The sequence below is a fragment of the Lissotriton helveticus genome, chromosome 5_1 (genome assembly GCF_964261635.1).
Source record: "Lissotriton helveticus chromosome 5_1, aLisHel1.1, whole genome shotgun sequence".
Classification (NCBI taxonomy): domain Eukaryota; kingdom Metazoa; phylum Chordata; class Amphibia; order Caudata; family Salamandridae; genus Lissotriton; species Lissotriton helveticus.
In genome coordinates, this window is record NC_136065.1 from 1,011,038,510 (window position 1) to 1,011,053,216 (window position 14,707).

The window sequence follows — 14,707 nt, forward strand, 5'->3', positions numbered from 1 at the left end:
TAAGCGATGTGCCTTCGTAAATGCATGATTATTTTTGTCTTTTTTGAGTGCAGGATAAGTGGTCAACAGGTTGAAAGTTGTGCCTCTTAGTGCAGAGTGAGGCATATGTCTGAATGAGTGCAGCATGAGAGATGTGTCTATGTGAGGGCAGTAGTGTGAGTGTGGGGTCCCTGCATGTTTTGATTTTGCTTGCATGCAATTTACAAGGGCCAAACCTATTGACTCTGGCAATGCTAAGGGTTTATGGCTTTGACTTGTAGAAATGCAGTGCAGGGAGTGCAAATACAATAGTGTGTGCGTGAGAATGGTAGTGCGTATTGATATGACAAGATGCTGACTCTGTCGAAGGAGGTTGAGGAGTGTCGGGGACACCTGCCAGACTGGGTTGTCACCCTAGTGAGGGGGCCCAGTTACTTTGCTTGCACTAGAGCCCATATCGGCCTAGCTATGCCACTGATGAATCACATTTAAACCTACCATCGCTAACAGATTGCAATGCGCATACCACAGTGACTTTTGCCACCAATGAGAGGTCTATCCTGTTTTCCACATGTGTGTGTCTGCCCATGATGAGGACGTTAGAGTCTTTTTGCTGTTTTCACTCGGTCTGCATTTACCTGACATGTTGTTCCATTGATACATCACTCCCCCAAAGGGGCTATTATTATTTCTTGTTCCTGAACAAAACTACATTTACTGCTCGGGATTCGGTTCCCAAAAGATTAACACTTTGAAAAAAAACTGTAAAGCCTGGACAGAAGCTAGCTACCTCAGATGGCGCGGCCATACACTGCGCACCTGCGTGTGACGCACAGCCTCCGCCATCGCAGTGGGGGTCGGTCTCTTATCCGCCCACCAGGGCCCTGTCATTCAAAGGCGGCTCGAGCTAGTTAAAATGATGCTGTCACATAAAGGTGTCTTCCAGTTTCATATAATCGGGATACATGCAGTGGTGGCTTGGCGGCTCGAGTGTTTTTGAAGCAGCCTGGTATTTGATGCTGCATAATGGGAAACGAAGCCATGACACTGTAAAGGTTAATAGATGCAGCTGGATTGGAATGGACTAAGCGATAAAAGAGACAGGGTAAGGTGACTATTATGCCCAAACATGAATGATGCATTTCCTTCTGCACAAATAAGGCAGCAACCTTTTTAAAGCCGTGTTCTACGTTTATGGCCGCCATGAATCACAGCTCTGAAAGACAAAACACAGCCTATGACGGGAACTATTCTTTCCCCATCACTCACATAATTGGGAAAGCTTGATGCTGTCTGACCTTTTCCCACAATGAGGCGAACCTTAGTTCCAGGCAGATTTGTATCTTTATTGAGTGAGCAGCGTGTCCGTCTAGAGTTTACACACTGCAGGCCCGTATATTATTACAAACCAGGCATGCTAAAAAGAACACTCTGTGCCTCAAACCACGAGGCCCTTTGAACTGTGCTTCCGGTATGCTGCGACTATGCACAGTTGGGTATTTGGTGTCTATTTTGGTATTAACTTTGAATGTGAAATTGCTCTCATGCTTTGAGACTTATGTTCTAACATACATACATATATATATATATAGACGATCTGTATATTTCTAATTTCTGATGTTCCTCCTCGACATATAATAGCTACTAAAACACACAAAAATGAACAGTGGACCAAAAAGTCAACCAGTAAGGCACGTGCCCCCTGTCCAAGACCACTCCCCTGTTACCAGGGGCAACAGAAAGAAACACTAACTAAATCAGAGATGCACCACTTTACAGCAATATTAAAAAAAGTCCTTTCAATAATAATTCTCTAAGAAGCTACTATGTCGTTGTACACTGGTCGAGTTTTTTCTTTTCCTTTATCAGTTCTTTCTTTAAAAGACAGACAGCCAACGCATTTCGTCCTAAATAACAAGACTCCTTCAGGGCAACGTAGAAATTATGCAGAGAATTTGACGTAAAAACCCTGGCCAAATGGTATGTTGCGACAGAGGTGGTATTTAAACCCGTGCGTCCCGCTTGTCTATTTGAGCCAGTGCGTAATCCAAAGCGAGAGATGATAAAAGATTGGGTATCCTTTCATGTTCTTAATATCACTTAGTAATTTGCAGCATGATGTAGAGCACAAGTAGAATGATAGCCACAGCAATGTAAGGTCACAATACAATTGTTACTACAGCCAATGTCCTTGCTATCGGGTGATCAGACGCTGCATCGTAGATGGCGTTCTCCTACTATGCAGCGTTTCTGGGGGAACCACAGCCCGTGTAGGTTAGAGCTGTGGGGGGGGGGGGGGGGGGGGGATTTCGACAGATGACATGGGAAAAATAATTATTTATTAAATTTTCCCTTGTGGTCGTCTGTCGCACCCTCCCCCCCCCCCCCCCCCCCAAACCCTGCCCCACCGCTCTTACCTGCACGGGCGACCGCTGTCTGGAGGTGGTAATGTATGATGGTGTTTTAGAACGTTTCTTATACAGCATTTGTTGTGGTGGTGATGTGTTTTTTTGCTTCATGTGCAGCTGTGTTTTTGTGCTCTATCGTTACTATGTGATGTTGTTATGTTTTATTGTTATTGTTGAGTTTCATTTTATTTTGACTGTTTTGTTGTGTTGTGCCCTGTTAAGGTTTAAATGTTATTTTTTTGTGTATGTTGTTGTCTATTGTTCTGTTGTTTACTTGAAATATACAAATGCTTCTACATTTCCTTTACACCATCACCTTCCCCTAACCTTAAGCCATTCCATAATGCTAACAATTTTCTTAATGTTTTAATTTGATTTAAGTAACTTAATTATCATGAATACTAATCATTACGTTAATCTGTTTGAATCAAATTGCATTTTTCTAATTAATTAAAAGTTTACCATAGTCGAACACTACTTTAATACCTAACATATATCACATTGCACCAATGTAAATAATTTTATTGTACTAAATTAATACTAACTCTAACTATACCCTATTTTATTGTATTCATTACATAAAAATACGTATAGCGAATCTAATCCTAGTGGTAACCTCATGAATGCTTTCCTTTAAAATAGATCTCATTAATTTCTTTGGAGTAAATCAATTCTTAAACTAACTGCAAAGTAAATGTAGTTAAAATAACTGTACACGGTATTTATTTATTTAATATATTTTCTTGAGTTTTATATAGCGCTGGCTAGACCCGGAGGTATCAGAGTGCTTTATATGAGGAGAGTTACATAGGTCACAAGTTACACATTGTAACAGAAGGTACATCCGTTACAGGTTACATCAGTTGGTTCAAGGTGTGTAGAAGGGTAAGGGGGTAACGTAAAAGGGTAACGGGGAGGGAGATTAAGCGGAGTATAGGCATACGGATAAACAAAACAGGCATGGGGAGAGAAATTCAGGGGAGAGAGGAAAGGAATCTGGGAGATAGGCAAAGAATAAAGGAGGGAAGAGGTGGGGTAGGGGGTAGGAGACACAGCGCGGGGACGAGGAAGTAACTGTGACGTCCGGCTGGGTGGGAGACGGCTCCCCGAGGTAAAGAGATCAATCCCACGGTATTTTAACCCCAATGCTGATGGTAACCCTAAATTAACCTTAACTGTACTTCGCTCTGCATCCTAATATGGCCGTTAACAGCCTCCTATGAGTTATTTATTTATTGTCATGCTGAAAATCGTTAGCATTCTTTCCAAAAATGCTAGTCATAGTCACACAAGCACTGCACAAGACCATCAAAGATGGAGGAGGTAGTGCAAACAGTGGTTTGGGAGTGATGGTACTACAAAGACAGGCTAATAACTATGCATGCAGATACTTACATGCAAATCTCCAACCTCGTAGGCACCTTTCCTACTCCAAATCACTCCTGCCACTTGGATGCTGCAGAGGGAGTGTGATGGCGGTACATTTAGGCTGTACAGGCGGTGCGGCTGAGGTCTATCTATTATTCGAAATAGCTCTGCGTGTCACCTGGATGTTGTGCTGATTGCAATGGTAGAATCAGATCAGTGCAAGGCAGGCTCCAGCCTGATAGTCTTCAATTGCTGCCTCCTCTTACGTGGAATTCAGCTGTAGGTAATTTGTAACAGTTTGGTTTCAAGGCCTTTTCTGAAAAGTATTTGTCTCAGCTTTCAGGCTTACGTCCAGGACATTTCACATCCTGGAACTAAGGGCCATATGTATCAAAAAGTCATTTTGCGATTCTCAAATAGCGATTTTTTGCGAATCGCTATTTGAGAATCGCAAAATGCTATGTATATAGGATTTGCAATACATTTTTAAGAATCCTACATATGCCTTAATTGCGAATCGCAAATTGCGATTCGCGATTAAGGAATACCTCCCCATTCATTCCTATGGGCCTAGAGGCCCATAGGAATGACTGGGAAGACATTCTCAATTTGCGATTAGCAATTAGCGAATCGCAAATTGAGAATGCAATTTCAAGGGTGCAGGGGTGTCAAAAGGACACCCTGTTGCACCCCTGAAATAAGCATGGGTACACATGTGCCGCACATACATGCCCTAAGGGCATGTATGTGCTTCACATTGCACTTTGAAAAATGCAAAAAAGTGAATTTTTCAAAGAAATCGTAAATTACCACCAACTTGAAGTTGGGGGTAATTTGCGATTCCTCAAGGCCAAATTGCACTTTTTTGGTGCTTCTTACATTGCATTTAAGGAATCGCAAAATTTGCGATTTCTTAAATGCAATCGCAAAATAAGGAATCGCAAATTTTGCGATTCCCTATTTTGCCTTAATACATACCATTTGGCAAAATTGCATTCGCAAACGCCAAAATTCTGAGAATTTTGGAGTTTGCGAATGCAATTTTGCTTGATACATATGGCCCTACGACTCTCAAGGGTCCCTCTGTGTACTAGCTGTGTTTCAGCTATTTCTAGGCATGTTGTGTAATGAAATGTGTCAATGTCAGTAGAGGATCCAATCAGAGCCATTGTAAGATGCAAAATGTTGTAGACATCCTGGTTCTTTGCATCAATAAGTCTAGGCAACTGTACAAAACACTTTGAACTTGATTCTTGCATTCATTGGGAGACAATGTAGCACTTTGAGATATGATTTTATCTGTTTGCAGGCCAAGCTATATTGTGGCTGCCTGGGGCCACATTACACATGTGGCACATTTTCCTTCATTGCACTGGGTGCACCTTTAAAAGAAGGAAAATGCACCATATTATGATGAATGCTCCACCCTCAGGGCAGCTGCTCTGGGGGAAGCGCATTTATGTGAAAAACAGATCAGCTGCTTTAAAGCCGCTCCATGTTTTCACAGTGCATGCAGCAGCCCCTCTGCACTTTGAAGGAGGATTAGAGATCCCCTTGCAGGCGGGTGCAGTCAATGTGCCTCCTGAAAGCTTCTTTGTCTTTGCGCCCGAGTCCGTAATACGGTGCGGGCACAGAGGGAAAGGCACGCCGCCATACAAATGAGAGAACACCACCTGAAGATAGCAATGGTGCCTTATGTGCGCCAGCGCTATCGGTATTACAGAAGAGTCTGCACAAGCGCCTGCGGCCCCTTTTGTAATACCAAACTGCCCCGGGGCGAGCAAATGAGCTTCTTTGGGACAGCAGTGAAGCCAATGTTGCTGATGCCATCACCAAGGCACTCATTAACTTCAACCAGTACTACGGTTGAGAAGTTCGACTTGAAGAAATAAAGGCCATTTCACAATTACATATGACTCTCACCTCTGTGTTTTAGTGTGGTGCATTATCTCGAACCTAAGCTTGCAGTCCTTTTGAAGGGTGGTGAGATTGAGTTTGTTCCACACAAAACTGTGAAAGATGAGTTTTGCTACAAGCAACAATTCTGACAGAAATTTCCTTTATGCCTGTGTAATCTCACATAGTTTATGGCATTTCACGTTACAAACTTGACACATAACACCCAAGATGACTCTATTATGCCATGTTACAGGAAAAAAACCTTTAGGTTGGATAAAAAAAATCCTATTGCAGCAACAAGGGAATAACAGAATAAGAGCGCCTTTTTTCATTCTAGCAGTGGCACCAATACATTTACTCAAAGAAACAGGACCCTTCGGGTAACTATTTTAATGTGAAATGCATACTTATTAAATGCATTTTTAAATTTCAGGTCAAGTGTCCTAGAGAGCAAGGTTACTGTACATACAGAATCCACTTCCTGCTCCTATCCTGAAGACTCCTTTCTGCTCTTTGTTCATTTCAGGGTCATTTGGGAATAGGCTTCTGGAGAAAAAGCATCACTCATCCTTTGTCTGCAATTTCAACTGCATCATTCAACCTTGTAATTTTTACTTTTTTGGTGGGCGCGGGGATGGGGGGGGGGGGGGGCAATCGAAATAAGTGCTTTGCAAAATGTTTGAGGAAGGATAGGCACCACCATTTTTTCCTTTTCTTTGTATTTTTAGTTCATTGTGTTTGTTGCTAGATGTTTGGAGTCTGAACTAGAGGATGCAGGACATGTCTGTAATGGGCTTAAGGGATAATAAGATTGTAAAAGCATTGAACATTTTTGGGACGTTGATGACCTTTGGTTACTCCTTTTCCCGTATCTGTCTGTGTTTTGAGCATTTTTAAAGTTTATCTTAAATCATTATTTATTAGTTTCCTCACTGCCGTTATTATTTTTTGTATCTTGGTTGATTATTTACATTCTCGTTTCTCCCTTACTGATGTCGTTGAAGATTGTGGATGGCCCAGGCATAATTTGCATATGTATTTGTACAGTTCTTTTCCATGCATTGATGCAAGTTTTTGGTGGCGGGCAGAGTGATTGCTTCCAGTCCGTCTAGTCAGCCATGTTCTCTGTGCCCTCCAGGCTATCTGTCTATCGAGGCCTGTCCACCATTTGTGAGACCATTGTATGTCTCAGAGATGGCCATTCTGTCTTTGTTCTTCATGACTTCTGGCTTTCCAGGCCATGTGTGTATCTAATAAATAAAGAGCCTTTCATGTATGGTACAACAATTTTTATTGTAAAATAGCACAGCCACAAACACCACCTTAAACAGACCCAACTCATCCCTAAACCCTAACCATTTCCCACATAGCACCCTTCCTAACCCCTAAAATAACACAGTCATGATCTACCCCTTCCCCAACTCATTCCCACCAATGCACCTGCAATGGACCCAGCTTTCCTTTGTCCTAAAAATAACCATCTTAACCTGTCCCTTCCCCAACTTAAATGAACAGACCATCTGTGAAAGACCACCTTCTTCCTAACCCTTAAAAAACATATCTTCTTCCCTAACTAATCCCAGCATTAACAAACAGACCAATTCCCCACCTTCAAGAAAACACCCCTCCAGTCTCTTTGGCCTGTCCAATATTTGTTTTATTCTCTTGGCCAGTCCCTGTATGCCCTTGAAGACATTCTTAAGGAGGACCTCTGTGAGTGTGGGGAAGGATTGTTGTAGATGCCTGTTGTGGGGAGTGAGGGTGCTGCGGCTCCGCTACTTTCAGCAGCAGGAAAGACTCAATGCCAGCTGGGATGTTGAGGGAGGTGCAGCTGCTGACTGTTCCTCCAAATCCCCCAGCCGATGGAAGTCCACCACAACTGCCTGTATTTTCTCCAGGTGCAGCAGAGTGGCTTTCTCCAGCCAGGTCTTATTCCAAGAGTATTCCTCCTGGCTTGCTGTGGGAACAGCATGAAGGTATAAGGAAGGAAGCAAAAGATATGAAGAATAGTGCACATACATTGCCCTGCTCTTTCCGTACCAAACACATGAATCCCATTCGGCACGACAGTATCCCCCCTAAAAATGGTCCCTGACTTAGGGAGTGAGTGTTAGGTATAGGTCACTTTAAGCCAGTGCATGTGCAAGGATTAGGTGTGGCAAGGACAAATTAGGTAGTTAAAAGAAGGTAGAGTAGGCACGAGTGTAAAAGATATCATAAAAGAAACTTAGGAATAAGGTTTCGGAGAAATGTGGCAATTTCTGTGTGGGTGGGAACTGGGGACCACACCTCTCCTACCCAGTAATTTGAATATCCGCTAGGCAGAGTCCGAAAAATAGAAAGAATGTTGACTTGGGGACCAGGCTTAGGGGCATGGAAGGAATACCTTAACAAATGCTGCAGTTTTCAATGAGAAAGGAGTTTGTCTTAACACTTGACCCAGCCGCAACATGTTACTGTCCCCCTTGACCCTGTTGCTCCTGGTCCTCATCGTGGGCAGGCTCAGGATAAAAAAACTGTTAGTTATATTATTGTCAATGGCAGTATTTGCACATTTAACAAACAAATGAATTTAAAATGATTTCTAGCCAAAGTATCACTTTGAAAGATTTACTCCTTCATTTTAAAAATCCATGGGGAGGGGGGATAGGGCAGGCTGTGAGTTTAGCAAGTGGAACTCATACAAGTGAGATACATCTCAGGTATTTAGTGATACATACAGGCTCATTATTTATATAGTTCATACATATACAGTCTCCTTGAGACTTACCCACAAATTAACTACTATGCAAATCTTAATTTGTGGACTTGAGGAAAACAGAATCCACCTTTCAAACCTTCCTTCTCAAAGCATTCCGTCACTGTGGGTATCCGGGTATTGCCCACTTTCTGGGGCTTGACAATAGGACTAAACCAGGTAGCCAATATTGGCAACACAATCCACAGAGTTGTACCACTTTCTTTATTTAAAACCATTATTTTAAAAATCCAGAACTAAAAAATGAATTGTAATAAAAGTTTCACAGCGGCGCCTTGACTGGAGGGCTATACAGCTGTTGTATGTTTCAACACTAGATCATTATTGGCGTAGTTATTCAGCAGCATTTAGTGACATCTTTGTTTTTATCTTCTGCTTCACTCCTTTTATGCACTTAGTGCCGTACCTTTATTTTTAGCTGTGTCATATTCTTCCTGCCTTTGTCACCGCCTGAGACCCCGGTCCGTCAGTGCTTGTGCCGATTGCACGGAGGGTCGGTCCTGGCGAAATTCTACTTCCGGTTGCACTACCAGAAGTAGTAGCTACCATTCTAGCCTGTGTTTGACCCTCTCCTATTTAATCGGGAGCAGGGCGCGGACGCGCGCAGCGGCGCCTTGACTGGAGGGCTATACTGCTGTTGTATGTTTCAACACTAGATCATTATTGGCGTAGTTATTCAGCAGCATTTAGTGACATCTTTGTTTTTATCTTCTGCTTCACTCCTTTTATGCACTTAGCGCCGTACCTTTGTTTTTAGCTGTGTCACATTCTTCCTGTCTTTGTCACCGCCTGAGACCCCGGTCCACCACGACTTGTGCCGATTGCACGGAGGGTCAGTCCTGGCAAAATTCTACTTCCGGTTGCACTACCGGAAGTAGTAGCTAGCATTCTAGCCTGTGCTTGACCCTCTCCTATTTAATTGGGAGCAGGGCGCGGACCCGTGCATCGGCGCGCCGGCGGCTGCCGAAGGGGCGCACGACCGCCACCAGACCCCAGGACCCCTGCATCCCTCCCCCTGGTTACTATTTCGGTCCTTATTAATATGGCCAGTCTCAGGTACTCTAGTAAAGAATTACATGAAATGAATACCCTTCAAGTTAACCTCCCTGAGGCTTCAGTAGCAGAAATTGGCGGGTTTCCCGAAATCTCCTGCCTGGCCCTCCTCTCTGACCAGATCCGCCTGTATTTCCCCGTCCTAATCTGTCTAGTAGCACTGTCATTAAAGGACTTACTGCCATTTATTTCAATGCGCGCTCCATTTGTAAACATGCATTAGAAATATGGAGCCTTCTTAATTTAGAAACTCCGGACATCTGCTTCGTCTCCGAGACCTGGCTACATGAGAATGCCACCCCCAATATACATGTTGCCTTTCCTCCCGAGTATAACACGACTCGACAGGAATGACTCCAGGGGGGGTGGACTATTAATTGCAACCAACCAAAATATAAGTATTGACAGTGTGGAAAATCTTGTTTTTAATCATACCAAAATGATCGTGTTAAAGATTAAAGGGCCCTTAAACAGCACCTGGAAGGGAGCCTTACTTTACCGCCCTCTTGGCGCCAAAGGAGAGTTTGCGAACGAACTGCTTGAGATCATTCATCGCCCCTCACGTTTTGACCTCTGAGAAATTTCTTTTGATAGGTGATTTTAATTATCATGTGGATGTACAGCTGAATGAGGATACTGAAAAGTTAATCTCTAATATGAACACCTTAGATCTCGTTTAGATGATTTCAGGCCCCACCCATCAGGCCGGTCATACTCTGGACTCTTTTCTTTTCTCAAATTCTCCTGATAACATGGTAGATCACCCAATTCCGCTGCTCTGGACAGATCATTATCTGTTGAAATTTGCCATTCCTACGGCTACTTCTTAAGTGGCTCTTGAAAATGAACTCACATTACGCAGACCTTTGAAATAAATTACCCTATCCTCTTTTTCTAAACACTTCCACTCTGATCCGATAGTCTTCTATGAGAGCTAGTATAGCAACACATCACTTTGATAAAGCCATTGAGACTACATTGGATAAAATTGGACCCTGGAGTAATGTAAAACATAAGATCAGAAATGCCCATGGTTCACTGAACAACTAAAAGCCACTAAATCTCTAACTAGAGCTGCAGAGAACAAATGGCGGAAGAGAAAAGAGCAGGTAGACCGCAAGGCATATAAAGTATTGCATACTGGTTATATGCGTGACATAAGGTCGGCAAAGCGGATGTTTCTTACGGAGCGAATATATAAAGCTGAGAACTCTTCCAAAGAACTGTACCAAATCTTAAAGGAGTTTACCACTTCTCGCAACCCGTTATCAACACCTAATTCTCAAGAGTGGGCTAATGCTCTTTCTGTATTCTTTGAGGATAAAATAACTTCAATTCACATCTCATATCCCCCTTATCAAGCTACAAAGCAGTCTGAAGCCCGGGTAAACCTGTCATGCGACCCATCTCATATCCTGAGTGAATTCGTAAAATTCGACAGTGAAATGACCATGTCAGTTGGGCAAAAAATAAAGTCTGGGTCTCCTACTGACCATATCTCCCCCAAACTATTTTCCATACTTGCCCCGGTTTAGGTGGAATGCCTGACTGGTCTCCTCAATAAATCTCTCTCGGATGCAGGCTTCCTCACAGTATGGAAAGCAGCAAGAATCAGACCAATATTAAAGAAACCCATGGCCGACCCTAATATTCTCTTAAACTATCGACTGATCTCATTGCTCCCGTACTTTGGGAAAATATTCTAATTTTTTGTCAACACACAGCTTGTGAGCCATCTTGAAAATCAAGGACTTTTAGACCCGTCTCAATGAGGTTTCCGGGCATCACACAGTACGGAGACAGCATTTGTCGAGGTTGTTGACAATATTCGGTTAGCATTAGATAAACATCAATCAACCATCCTCGTCCTATTCGATCTCTCCACGGCATTTGACACCATCTCCCATCGCATCTTAATTCAATGGCTTTGGGAGATTGGTGTCAGAGGTAATGCCCTAAAATGGCTCACTAGCTATTTATCAGACCGTACTACTGCTGTTCAAATTGGCAAAAATATAGCAGGTAAAAGACCTGTTAAAATGGGTGTACCTCAGGGCTCTATTTTAAGCCCTACGCTTTTTAATGTCTATATGACACCCCTGGCCAGAGTGATCAGAGCCTTTGGCTTTGATGTTTTGTCTTACGCAGACGACACACAGATTTTAATCACTCTGGATCCGGATCCTAATGAGACAGGACAGCGTTTAAAAAATTGTATGATTGAGGTTGATAAATGGATGAACACCAACCATTTGCAGCTAAATGGCAGCAAATCAGAAATAATGCTCTTTGGCAAGGCCGCAGAACACTGGGCACATGACTGGTGGCCAACTAACCTGGGCAACTGTCCAACGCCCAAGAATCAGTGCGGAATCTGGGTTTCTATTTGGACAACAAACTATCCATGAGTAACCAAATAAATCATACCGTAGAGACCTGCTTTGGACTTATGCGCAGCCTTAGAAAGGTCTTTAAGTGGATCCCAGTTGAGGCTCGGAAACCCCTAGGCCAGGGTCTAATTATAAACAGAATGGACTACGGGAATGCGCTTCTACTAGCCACAAATGAGTACCATCTGAATAAACTCCAGGTTCTTCAGAACACTGCAGCTCGATTGGTGCTCAACCTACCACGAAGATCGTCATCGGCCCCTTGTTTAAAGAGCCTTCACTGGCTCGCTGTAAAAAAACGAATCCTTTTCAAAACACTATGCTTAATCCATAAACATATGCATGGAAACCGTCCAAAATACTGGTCACAAAAGTTAACATGGTACCAGCCTCAAAGAGAACTTAGATCTAGCTCAGAGTCTCTGCTTACACCTCTTAGAATACATACTTCTAGAAATGGAGGTCGCGCATTCTCTTTTCTTGCCCCCGCTTCACGGACCAAAATGCCTCATGACCTCCGCATGATCCTTGAACACAGCTGCTTTCGCAAGAAGCTGAAGACTTGGCTTTTTGCAAACTAAGATCTCTCTCCTGTCAGAGCCGTTCGCAAGCGCCATGAGACTCTTTGGATGTGATATGTGCGTGATACAAATGTTTCTGACTTGACTTGACTTGGATCAAGGGCAATGAAATGATTAGTAAAACAAAGAATAGGGGAAGGAGAAGAATGAAATGGAAGGAAGTGGAGAAAGCTAAAAGAGGGTTAAGGGAGAGGTTGCTGCCACAGTAAAAAAAAAAGGAGGAAAAGGAAATAAGTTAGGACAATTGCAAAAAAGGGTGATAAAGAAGGGCATACTGTACAAGAAACAGGTGAAACGAATTATTATTTCTAAATGAAAGAAGAGTAAACAAACATAACTTGCCAGCTCTGGGCACACCTTTAGGCATGGTGAAGGTGGCACAGTGGGATGGTTTCCCCAGTCCTTAGCCCTGGTCTCTTTTAGTTGTCCTGAAAGGAGGCAAGAAAAAGAAACTGATTAGTAGTCCTTTCCAAAAAGTACGCTTTTAAAAATGTACAGGCAAACAAATCTACTGCTTTTTTAACCAGTCTTATTCCCTTCACTTTAACGTCTGTCCTAATAAGAGTACCCTGTCCTACAAATAAGTTAAATATGTATTGCTTTTCCCCTACGTTCATACATATTTGCTAGCTATTGTCACTCTAGAGCTATCAGAAAAGTTACAAAGTTTGCACCTCAGAGAGAGCGGGACTCTGCAGCAACAGAGGAGACATGGTGAGCCGGACCACCTTGAGACCTTCCATCTTTCCTCTTCACTTACCACAATCAACCTAAACATAAGCATCCCTGGCTTCTAGGCTGCCTGCTGCCACCCAAGATGATCTTCCACTAACCCTTGAAAAGACTGTTTTAAATTCCAACTTCGGGCATGACTCAGCATCCAACCCTGACGCATTCTTCATATGATCCACTAGTCTCTCTGAACCAGATGCCCTGCAATCCCCACTCACACAGTCTATAGAAAGCTCATTGTATGAAGCATTTCTTTATTTTTTGAATATATGTAAAAAAAATGAATAATTATCTTGTTTATTTATGTGTGCACATTGTTAATAGTTACATATTCACTGTATAAATGTGTGTGTGCGTATAAATATATAGTATACATATATAATATATATACATATATATGTATGTATGCATATATTTATGTATGTGTGTGTATATATATAATTATATACATATATGTTCTTCATTTATGTATTTACCCAGTTACAGTCACCACTCCTTAGTTATAGTTAGGATCATCATCCATACGAAATGCATTTTCTGTGTGTTTTAAACTTCACAAAATGCTCTTCCTTGTCTAGTTTGCGCATGGTAAGTTTTGGGGGTGATCCGACAAGTTAGGGGCCGAGAAGAAAGGCAGGTCCCAAAACACATTTTCCTCATTCATTTTCCCGTAGGAACTTTAGACACAGCTACAGCCTAAACCACTGAACGTATTTACATCAAATTTGGCAGAAAGCTAGATATAGGTCCAGAAAGAGGGCCTTTTGTATTTTAGTGCAATTCATTTTAAAATAACTTTGTATATCTAGGGACGAGGAGGCTGCGCGGGTCTCCATAGCTCTCAAACTGAGATCTGATTGGCTGCCACCACCTCAACCAGGAAGCTGTGGCAGCTGTCTTAGAACTTGGGGCTCAGTCCGAGTCCTAAAAAAAGGTAAAATAAAGACACAAAGGGCAGGGCGGAATACCCTGGGCCCCTAGACCTGGTAGTGGTGTCTCAAAGGGGCCCTGCCTGAGGCCAAAATGTTGGGGGGTTTTGCCGCAAATTCACATAGGATCTGCAAATCTGCAGTAAAATTGAAAAAAAAAAAACCAAGCCTGGTTTTCTGTTTTTTTCCTAAAGGTCCCCCCCTCCCCGGGGGGGAGAAAATATATCACTTTTAGTAGGCCTGGGCGGACCATGCAGGGCTTCACAAGTTGCTGAAGAACTCTGAGGAGTTCCCTATACAGGCGGGGTATTGCTCGGCCACCGCTAGCCCATACTGGATCTCAGCCGGAGCTCCCACTGTGCATTATTGATCACTTGTATGTGAGCTGCTGCTGATATAGAGCTAATGTGCACAATATTACAGTACCTGGTACAGCATGGCCGACTCAAAAGTATTTATCCTTTCATAGGTTGCTTATAGTGCTGTATTTCCGAAGTGCTGGTCTAACCTCGTAATTAAAAGAGATGCAGAATATGATGTGCATCAACAGATGTGTGATCCGGCTGTATGTTTAGCAAGGAGGAAGAAGGTTTTCTGGGTGGCAGTGTGC

At 42.8% G+C, this 14,707-nt stretch overlaps 1 protein-coding gene across 1 annotated transcript in view; it reads left to right on the top strand.

Annotated features, from left to right (window-relative positions):
* ADAM12 (ADAM metallopeptidase domain 12) overlaps positions 1–14,707 on the top strand; it is a 1,594,455-nt gene that overhangs the window by 92,406 nt on the left and 1,487,342 nt on the right. The gene's annotated exons all lie outside the window — the stretch shown is intronic.